We start from the raw sequence: 11,878 nt of genomic DNA, 5'->3' as shown, positions 1-11,878 counted from the left end.
CTCAGGGCTCTATCACAGCTACATGTGCTGACCTTTCAAATTCCTGGCTTTAAGCCCCACTGCTTTCAAGTACTCATGAAATTCATGCTTTCTCACTTCCTATGCCAATTGCAGTGGGGATTCATTTTCTTTCTGCTCTAGTCTGTCTCTTATGCTTCTTTGTGACTGTGACTCTCTCTCCACTGCAGTGGCCATAATCCATTTCTCTCCCAAGTTATGTGTCCTCATTTCCTATCTTCTTTGATGTGGATCTTGTTCTGCCAATGTTCAGGTCAATTTATGGGGTATTTAGGATGATTTGATAGTCATCTAATTGTATTTGTGGGACAGGGCAAGTTTAGGATTCTCCAACTTTGCCAGTATGTCCAACCATCAAGGTGGAAACAACTTTAAATGATTTAGTTCCACTCTCTTTTTATAGAGGAGGCAACTATATCAGTTTTATTTTCAAAGTGGAATGATCCTCTGTAGTCTCTTTATGTGATGGGAAAATGTATTTTCTTTTCAGTTAAACACATGCATAAGTAAGCCAACTGGGATATTTTACATATTCCAAAGTTTAACATCCAACTAAGATCTTTACAGGAATATTTTAATTATAATACATTTTGTGATAATTATATCTTAACCATTCACCATTTCTGTTGTTCTGTCTCATACTTGTGGATAAACACAAAGTAAATAGCATTTTTAAAGAAAATATAGAAAAATTTTACTGATTTCAGGTCATATGTGAAATATTGAAATCATTTCATAGTTTGTAATCAAATAAGTATGGCAGCAATTCAGTTTGATCCAGAGTTCGAATAGATTTTCTATAAACATTTGTTGAGCTATAATGATAATGGGCTGGTGCTACACCATTCCTTTTGCTCCTCTAAAGAGAGGACCTCCTAATGAAAAGTAGCAGAAAGGGACTACTAGGGCTTATATAGAATTATGGTACAATATATTTATGTTTTTTGTTTTCTCTATATGCTTAATTTATCAAAAAGGTAAATTTCAGACAGTTTTTAAAACATCATTCAACATTTTGATACTTTGGGAGCCTCTGAAAAGCCAAAGTAGGCTACAATTAGATCATATTTTCAGGTTCATATATATTGTCATTAGAATTCTAAATATGGACTTCACCTTCAAAGGAATGTGTAGACACTAATTTCAAGTCTCTACATATTAGCAGTTAACAAAATGGAACAAATGGCATTATTTGAACATACTGTAAGTAAAAATATGTACACATACACACATATATATATGATATATACACAGTGTGTATATACACATTGGCTGAGCAAAACAGTACATACATATGAAGCAAAAGAATGAACAAGGTTACTGATAGTGGCTGGCAATGGGAGTATGTCTCAGCCTAATTTAGAGATATGCTGGGAAACATTTAGTGAAGGAATGAATACAATTATGGAAGAAATAGAAAAATTGTGAAATGCTGCCAGAAAAGCATATCTAAGGAGTCCAAAACCACAGGAGATAATGGTGGGCTATCCTAGAAGGTGCCAGATTTTATTCAAATACCTCTAGGTTTGAATCCTGACTCAGCCATTTCAATGGGCACTTTTGACACTTTTCTTTTTTTTTTTTTTTTTGTATTTAATTTTTTTATTTTTTCAGCATAACAGTATTCATTATTTTTGCACCACACCCAGTGCTCCATGCAATCCGTGCCCTCTACAATACCCACCACCTGGTGCCCCCAACCTCCCACCCCCCCACCCCTTCAAAATTCTCAGATCGTTTTTCAGAGTCCATAGTCTCTCATGGTTCACCTCCCCTTCCAATTTCCCTCAACTCCCTTCTCCTCTCCATCTCCCCTTGTCCTCCATGCTATTTGTTATGCTCCACAAATAAGTGAAACCATATGATAATTGACTCTCTCTGCTTGACTTATTTCACTCAGCATAATCTCTTCCAGTCCCGTCCATGTTGCTACAAAACTTGGGGATTCATCCTTTTTTTTTTCTTTTTCTTTTTTTTTTTTTTTTACAGCTTTATAAACATATATTTTTATCCCCAGGGGTACAGGTCTGCGAATCGCCAGGTTTACACACTTCACAACACTCACCATAGCACATACCCTCCCTGATATCCATAACCCCACCCCCTCTTTGACACTTTTCTTAGAATCTGTCTTAGCTTGGGCTGCCAGAACAAAATACCATAGAGTGCATGGATTAAATAAGAGATGAATTTCACATAGTACTGGGGTCTAGGAAGTCTAGGATTAAGACACTAGCTCATTTGGAGCTGTTGAGAACTCTCTTCCTGGCTTATAGTTGTCATCTTTCTATGTCCTCACATTACCCTACCTTAATGCATGCATGTGGGGACGTGGAGGAAAGAGACCTCTTCATCTTCTTATAAGAACACTAAAGCCATCATGAAATTCCTACCCTACCTAATCTAACCCTAATTCCTTCCCAAAGGCTCCATCTCCAAATACTGTCATATTGCAGGTTAGACTGCAGTATATGAGTTTGGTTGGTTGGAGGTTACAATCAGTTTGTAACAGTGTCTTCTGAAAATGGCATAAAACAGAACTTTCTTTGATTTGTGAAAATTAGTACACAGTAATCTTGGTTGTGGTGCAGTGTCATTCCTGTAATTGTGACCATTTAACGAGGGACTCAATAACTGGCCCAAATAAAATGGCCCCTATTGGTTGAGGTTCCAGGGAAAGAGCTCAAATTCCAAAGGGATTTGCTGGAATGGTATAAAAAAACTTGCAAAAGAGGAATGGATAAATGGTTTTGTACTATTAGTTCATCTATTTTGAGGATTTGTGAAGGGTAGATAAAAAATAGAGGGTGAAATTAAAGAGACAAACAGAAATATATTTGTAAACACTGTAGGAACGTTTGGCCTTTCTCATCCTTTAAACTAAATAAGAAAAATTTCATAAGAACCACTATCCAAGCTTCCTATATATATCCCAGGTAAGGTGGGCCACAGACAAGGAATAGAATCTGAAACACATCCAAGGAATAGAATTGTAAAGAATATCATTTCTGGAAGTGGCAGAACAGATGACAGGGCAAAAGTATCTGTTTCCTTGGGGTCAGATGTGGGCCACAAGAGTATTTGTTGGCTTCTGTAAAGGATTACGCCACTTAGAGTAGGACTGAGAAGAATGTGCAAGTATCCTGTTAGGGCCAGAGCTGAGTTAGGGTGGGAGTGGCATAAAAGCCTCAATAAAAGGGTAGCTCTTACTGTAAACATCAGTAACAGGGTCGCTACAGTTGGAACTTGCCAGGGTGGGAGGGGATATTCTTAGAATAACATGGAGAAATCCATTTTGAATATATCCAACATTGAATATATGCCTAGTTGAGAGATTGCCAATAGGAAACAAAATAGAATTTGGCTGCACTTTTCACCCCAAATCACCTCTTCTTTGATTGAACTGAAACTTTGATGGGAGCTATGGCACCAGAAAATAAAGCTAAAGAGTGAGGGAGGAATGAGCAAAGAAGGAGATAAGCTGATATTGTCTTCTCAAGTTCAGGAATCTAGCCCTGAAGTAGCATTCAGTGAGAGAAGTAAAGTTTTAAAATAATTGAGGTTCAGAGTTCTGATTTTTATGCTAACTTGTGATTTCAACTCATTAAATGGAATTATTTTGGGTTTGGAAATACCTGAGGACTAGCACATGAATTTACCCCAGAAGCACAGAGAACCAGGCTAGTGAGTCAATTTGAAGGCACTGGGAAAATAACATTGCTTATGACTAGCATATGAAGACAAGTAGGTTTAATAAAATGGTTACATTATTACATGGTGATTAATATTAATAATTCTATATTAAATGGTTTATAGTATGCTAACATTTTTATAATTTCACAAAATGTTATATACTTAATAAAATTTTCCTGTCTTATAAAATTAAAATGAACATTTTAAGGTTTTGGCTTATGAGCATATTATAAAAGTTCTATTTATGTAGTAATTTGAGCCTATTCCCTTCATTCCCAAAAGTTAGGTATAATTGTCTCTGGGCATATCTTCACAAACTTTAAAGAATACACTACTCAAAGATCCAAAAAATACAGATTTCATTAACTACCTAATATTCTACTGGGGTTTGAGACCCACAGAAGTTGATGTATAAGTCTCTGAGTCTCAGTTGTATTTGCATTTCTGATGCTGCTCAAGAACAAATCCTTCATAGGAATATCAGTTATTAAGGAAGTGTCTTCAGTATAGCAGATAATCAGAAAGGCAGCCAACAAATAAAGCAACACCAAGGATATGTTTTTCTAGCCTCTTGTCTGAAGTCCAAAATATTTATCCACATTATAAAGCAGCTGTTGTCAGTGTCACTAAGACCAAAGCAATAAAAGACACCACAATTATTTGAAGTGCATCTGATTGCCCTTTTTTTTTTAAGATTTTTTATTTATTTATTTGACAGAGAGAAATCACAAGCAGGCAGAAAGGCAGGCAGAGAGAGAGGAGGAAGCAGGCTCCCTGCTGAGCAGAAAGCCCGATGTGGGGCTCGAACCCAGGACCTGGGATCATGACCCGAGCCGAAGGCAGCGGCTTAACCCACTGAGCCACCCAGGCGCCCCTGATTGCCCTTTTTTTTTTAAAGATTTTATTTATTTATTTAACAGACAGAGATCACAAGTAGACAGAGAGGCAGGCAGAGAGAGAGGAGGAAGCAGGCTCCCCGCTGAGCAGAGAGCCCAATGTGGGGCTCGATCCCAGGACCCTGGGATCATGACCTGAGCCGAAGGTAGAGGCTTTAACCCACTGAGCCACCCAGGCGCCCCGGTTGCCCTTTTTTAAGTATAATGTTAAAACAGTATTTGGGGGGTGTGTGTGTGTGTGTGTGTTAAAAATATGAGCAAAGGGGCGCCTGGGTGGCTCAGTGGGTTAAAGCTTCTGCCTTCTGCTCAGGTCATTATCTCAGGGTTCTGGGATCGAGCCCCATATCGGGCTCTCTGCTCAGCAGGGAGCCTGCTTCCTCCTCTCTCTCTGCCTGCCTCTCTGCCTTCTTGTGATCTCTGTCAAATAAATAAGCAAATAAAATCTTAAAAAAAATAAAAATATGAGCACAAATGGTTATCAATCAAGGTTCTTACTTCTTTGACAAGTAGAAAGAATAAAAATGTTGAGCATTACAATGGGATCAAACTAAACTCATCTACTTAATAAAATGGACTATTGTAGATATAAGTAGTTATATATAGGCCTCATGGTAGCCTCAAAGCAAAAACCCATAGTAAACATGAAAAAGATAAAGAAATATAAGGTTACTACTAAGAAAGTCATCAGATCAAAAAGACAGCAAGACAATAAGAAAGGAATAGAGAGAAACTATAAAATGACAACAACAACAACAAAAACACCTGGAAAACAGTGGCTGCATGGGTGGCTCAGTGAGTTAAGTGTCTGCCTTCAGCTCAGGTCATGATCCCATTGGAGTCCCTGCTCAATAGGAAGTCTGCTTTTCCCTCTCCTGCTTTCTGCTCGTCCTGCTTGTGTACTCTCTTGCTTACTCTCTTTCTCTCAAGTAAATAAAAACCTTTAAAAAAGCTAGAAAACAAATAACAAAGGGCAATAAGCGCATACTTATCAATAGTTATTTTAAACTTGAATGGACTAATTTCTCTAATCAAAAGAATTGCTGAAGGGACAAAAACAAACTATATACTGCCTACAAGAGGCACATGAGGTCAACACAATAAAGTATAAAACATTTGTATATACTTACATACCCAACAAAGGAGCACCTAAATATATAAAAGAAATATTAACACATCTATGATAAAAATATATAGCAATATAAGATTTTAATATCCCACTTACACCAATGAATAGATTATACAGGCAGAAAACTGATAAGGAAACACTACTTTAAATGACATGTTAGGCCAGGTGGATTTAATGTATATTTATAGAACTTTCTATCCAAAAGCAAGAGAATACACATTCTAAAGTGCACATGAAATATTTCCCAAGATTATGTGTTAGGTCACAAAACAAGGCTTAATAAATTTAAGAGGATTGAATCCTATCAAGCATCTTTCCTAACCACAATGTACAAAATTAGAAAATTGTTATTAAAAAAAACAACCTGGAAAATTTGCAAATATTGGAATATTAGAAAAACATGCTATTGAACAATGAATTGGTCAATAAAAAAATGAAAAGAAAAAAATCCTTTCAGAAAAACGAAAATGGAAAACACATACCAAATTAGCAGATAGTATGTCAGAAAATAAATTCTTTTTATTTTTTAAGGTTTTATTTATTTGTCAGAGAGAGAGAGCGAGAGCACAAGCAGGGGAAGCACCAGAGGGAGCAACATATAGAAGGAGAAGCAGGCTCCCCACTGAGCAAGGAGTCTGAAGTTGGACTGGATCCCAGGACCCTGGGATCATGACCTCTGAGCCAAAGGCAGATGCTTAATGGATTGAGCCACCCAGACATCCCTAACAAAAGAAGTTCTAACAGGGAAGTTCATAGCCATGAATGCCTACCTCAGAAAAGAAGTAAAGTCTCAAACAATGTAACATCACACCTTAAGGAACTAGACATAGTAGAAAAAATGAATTCCCAAGTTAGTAAGTGGAAAGAAAGAATAAAGATTAGGGTAGAAACAGATACTACAAAGACAACAGAAAATATAAATGAAACTAACAATTGGCTCTTTGAAAAGATAAAATTGTCAAACCTTTAGCTGGACTCTCCTCCTCCCCTCAGAAAAGAGGACATAAATACAGAAAGGAAAGTGATATTACAACCAATATCCACAGAAATACAAAATATATATATATATATATATATATATATATATCCATATTATATATATATAATCTTATAATTCTTTGTATTATACATATTTTATATATAATATATAGTGTATATATTATATAATATATATATGCATATATATATATATATATATATATATATATATATATAATTGGATAACCAATTAGATAACCTAGAAGAAATAAATTCCAAAAAACACAAACTGCCAAGACTGAATATGATAAAAATAGAAAATCTGAACAGACTGATAACTAGAAAGGAGATTTAATCAGTAATCCAAGAGCTCCAACAAAGGTCTAGGATCTGATGAATTCTACCAAATAGTCAGAGAATAATTAGGCTAATCTTTCCCAAACACTTCCAAAATATAGAAAAGGGTGGAACACTTCCAAACACATTTTAGGAGGACAACGTTACCCTGATACCCAAATCAGACAAGGATCTCTCTCACTCTCTCTCTCTCTCTCTCTCTCTCTCACACACACACACACACACTCACACAACAAGTAAATATCCTTGATCAACATAGATGCTAACCAAATTCCTCAAAAAAAAAAATAGCAAACCAAATTCAACAGTTGATTAAAAGAAGTATACACCATGGTTAAGTCGGTTTATTCTAGGAATGCAAGCATGCCTCAGCAACTTCAAATCGGTGACTATATCACATTATCACAAGGAAGGATAAAAATGATAGGATTATTTCAGTAGATACAATAACAGCATTTAACAAAATGCAACATCCATTCATCATAAAAACTCTCAACGAAGCATGTATAGAAAGCACATAACATAATAAGAGCCATATCACATTATCTCAAGGAAGGATAAAAATGATAGGATTATTTCAATAGATAGAATAAGAGCATTTAACAAAATACAACATCCATTCATCATAAAAACTTTCAACAAAGCAAGTATAGAAGGTACATAATGTAATACACACACACACACACAATTCAGTCATGCAAAGGAATGAAATCTTGCTATTTACAACAACATAAAGAGACTCAAGGACATTATGCTAAGTGAAATAGGTCAGACAAAGATGAGTAACATAGGATCTCTCTTATATGGGGAAACTAAAAACAAAAACTGCAAGCTCATATATATATAGAAAACTAATGGTTGTAAGAAGTAGGGGGTGGTGGCAGGTGGGAGAAATGGTGAACTATTTTGTTTAAATAAATTGAATAAACCTTTAAAAAGAGGGAAATGAGCATCAATCTAAGTTTGTACTTCTTTGAAAGTGATTTTATAATGTTTAGGTGTTATTTTAGATTATACTATATCTACAAATATTTTAAGACCTTTAAATAAATTTTTCTTTTATTATCAGTAAGACATCACTCCAATTTGATACTTTAAGGTCATGTAAGGAGTTAGAGACTTTAAGGTTGCTAAGTGTTAAGTAGATAATAGCACTAGTTATATTGTTCATGAAATATTTTCATACTAAAAATAACATCTTAGAATCTATTATTTGGATTCAGAAATCTTGCCAATTATCATAAACATACCTATATAGTCATTTTCTCATTAGCTGTACTATATGATAAAAGGTACAATTTTAAAACCGATTTTTAGAAAAATTTGAAGAATTTTAAATGTGGAAATAGATTTGACTCTGCTATATGTTTTCCACTTATTATACAGTGGTTTATAAAACTATGACTTGGAATGTTGTTAAAATGTTCAGCCACAGCATATTATTTAATACAATGCCATAATATAATGTCATAATGTTATAGTCAGAATAATTAAGATTGTCTTACCAGGACAGGAGTTTCTATTTTTTTTAGTAATGTGTGCCTAGTGCTTTGAACAGTGACTTGGCCTTAATAGCACTCAATAGAAATTAGTTGAATGAGTAAAAGTCATAACTAATACAGTATTTGTATCAGGTACTAGTAAATAAGAGTAAATAATATTTGCTTTGGAGTCAGGAAATGGTTTAAATTCCATTTAAATCACAGGGTTCCTGCTATACAATACCTGCCTTTCATTAGGTTTCTGGGGTCAGGAGGATGGTATACATATTACTTTTATATTTAAAATATAACCTGATGCTTTTGAAAATATTTATGCCACAGATTTTGCCTAATATATTGTAATCATGTTTTTAAGAAAGACTTTGGTAATTGATTTTTCGCATTTAAGTTTTGTTTTGTTTGTTTTTTCCCCAAATTGACTATCATGTGGGTCCACTTAAAGGGACATTTAGTTCTAGGTGCGTGTTGTCCTTGGCCCCATCATCAGCAGTCTGGACTTCTGACAAACACTAGACAGTTTTTTATTTCATTGTCTGCACTCAGACTGGCAGTGTGGGTGTTGGGCAGGAGTCATTGTCCCCAAAAGAGGGAGGCCTGATGGAAGTTATTTCATTCTGTGAGGGCCCATTATACTTATTTCGCCAGACCTGGTCCCCCTCATCCCCCTCCTCCCTCCCCTGCCACTAGGCCACCAGGAGAGTCCCTGCTCCTGCTTCCAAAGCTCTCTCACCCAGTATTTTACTGACTGCCCTCCCCAACTTGTCCCAGTGCTGGGGTTTGAAGGTTTAGCTTGCCCACACACAGCTGGCATCATCACGGGGACAAAGTCTTGGCCCCTTATAGCTGGACTGTCCATCTGCTGTGTGAGAAAATGGCCACCTTGTTACAGGAAGGCATGTGCCTTCTCTATTGTAAACTGCCAGAAACATTCTTCCCATCAAAGCACTCATGTTCTTTGTGCCAAAAATACCATGTCAAGTGACAGTAAAATCTGATGGATTGACTTGGTTAGAAAGTGAAGCAAAGAGTAAGTTCTCCCACCCAGGATTCTACCTGTGGCAGTTCTCAATGGACCCTGCATGGGCGTGCTTTGTCCTCCTGAGAACCCAGGATACTTGGTCAACACCTGCAATGGTCAAAGTAAATGTTTTTTTCAAAAGATCCCATGGAAGTGTTTCAGGTGTTTGGGACATTAGTGTCTACTTCCTGAAGGTTTTTTTTTTTTTTTTTTTTAAGATTTTATTTATTTATTTGACAGAGATCACAAGTAGGCAGAGAGGCAGGCAGAGAGAGAGGAGGAAGCAGGCTTCCTGCTGAACAGAGAGCCAATGCGGGGCTCGATCCCAGGACCCTGAGATCATGACCTGAGCCGAAGGCAGAGGCTTTAACCCACTGAGCCACCAGGCACCCCCTGAAGGGTATTTCTGAAAATTTTTGCTTTACCACAATTAGGTCAGGTTTTATATGCAACTGTTGTATCTAAGTTTCTAGAGCACACATAATAGGTATGATTTTTTGAAAAATTTTCATTGTGTAGTGCCATTTGATCTGAACACCTGACATGTAAGTCAGCATGCGCTTCTGTCCTACCTGCCTCTACACACATGGTTGCCACCATTCCCCCTTGCCAACAAGGAAAGAAAAGTCCTTCAAACAGAAACTGGCTGAATGCAAGCACTTCATCTACAACCTGACAACTAGGGGGGGTTCCTTTGGCATTAGGGGGTGGGGTTTGATATTAATCTTCTACCTAGTTTTTTTATGGGTTCTTCGTTCCACTCTTTTGATTCATGGGGTTTATGCTTCAGGCCCTGAACAATGAGGTTCCAAAATGCTGTGACCAGTTTCCTATTCCAAAACTTAAGTTTTTGTTTTTGTTTGTTTTTAAACCAGTGACTGTGTTGGAACATACCTCCATATACCTGCTCCAAATTCCTATAACGGGTGCCTTGAGAACCTTACATTTCTAAAGTCATATGATTTAGAACAGAAGAATCACAATCTGTACTGATAGAGCACTTTATAAACAGAAATATCCATTTTATGTTGCCTATAACTTTTGCATTTTCTTCAAGCATGCAGTGCTGTGAGTGATTCTGGTTTTGGCTATGCCAAGGGAAACCCTTGCATTTTTGTAAAGTTAAAAAACTAATTTAATTACTGCCTCAAGGAGAATAAAATATTTCATGTATTTCAAAGGATGAAAACACAGAAGTTCTATTAACTTATCCTCCCAGTGGAATTATAGACTTGAAACATTTTCCATGTTATAGGGAGAAAACCTCATGTGAGGTACCTGCAAGTCATTAGTTTCTGCCAGGTTGTCTCTGATCTTAACAGTGTTGAGAAAGAAATAACAGTTGAGTGCAGGGTTGATGAAAAACCAGGATGATGATGGTAAGGTTTAAGGAGTAAGATGTGTTCTGTATCACAGAGCATGCATAGTATGAATAGGATCCACAGAGTAAATGTGTGTCAATCTTCATATTGAATCCACTGGACCCGCCTTTCTAGGATTATGACACCACCTTGGAGAAAGGTGGAGTGGTACATGACACTGTGATAACAATATAATATGCTTCTAAATCATAGTGTCAAATCATAGTGTTTCAATATCCTGCAAATAATTAACTCTTGCCTCTGCTGACTTTGAACCAGTGTGCAGTCACCCGATAGGAATAGTGAGCACTTGATTCTCAACATGTACAATGGCAATTGTGTCCTATTTTTATGTGGTTTAATTGCCATCTGTCTAAAGCTTAACATGCTCTGCTCTGTGAGTATTTTAGGACTTAATACTGGTTAACTGTCATATTTTGAGGTCAATAAAATTTGAGGGATGAAATGGTACTTGACCAACATCAAGAGATTTTGAAGTTCTATACATGAGAAGGAAAAAGAAAAGCAGATTTGAAAGCATCGCCTTGGATTTTTAGAGGATTACTTTTTATATGCTGAATTAGTCTGTGGATTTTTATGATTTTTATGATTAAGAACACATTTTTCTGTGGGGAACCTGGGTGGTACAAGTGCTGACTCTTGGTTTTAGGTCCTGGTCTCAGGTTTCTTGTCTCAGGATGGATGGAACCCCACTCAGGCTCTGTGCTTGGCTCAGAGTAGAATCTGTTATAGTTTCTCTTTCCCTATTCTTCTGTCCCACCCCACTTGATGCTCTTGCATGTGCTCTGTCTCTGTCTCTCTCTCTTTCCCTCTAAAGATAAATAAATATATATAAAAAAAAAACCCCACCATATTTTGTTGAGGTGCCTGGGTGGCTCAGTCAGTTAAGCATCAAATTCTTGACATAA

General features: G+C 36.6%; 1 pseudogene; it reads left to right on the top strand.

Moving 5' to 3' along the window:
- Positions 1-10,143: 10,143 nt before the first annotated feature.
- LOC125099307 (sodium/potassium-transporting ATPase subunit beta-3-like) lies at positions 10,144-10,962 on the top strand (annotated as a pseudogene).
- Positions 10,963-11,878: the final 916 nt, after the last annotated feature.

Source organism: Lutra lutra, chromosome 1 (genome assembly GCF_902655055.1).
Source record: "Lutra lutra chromosome 1, mLutLut1.2, whole genome shotgun sequence".
NCBI classification, from domain to species: Eukaryota; Metazoa; Chordata; class Mammalia; order Carnivora; family Mustelidae; genus Lutra; species Lutra lutra.
This window is presented reverse-complemented; position numbering and strand designations above follow the sequence as displayed.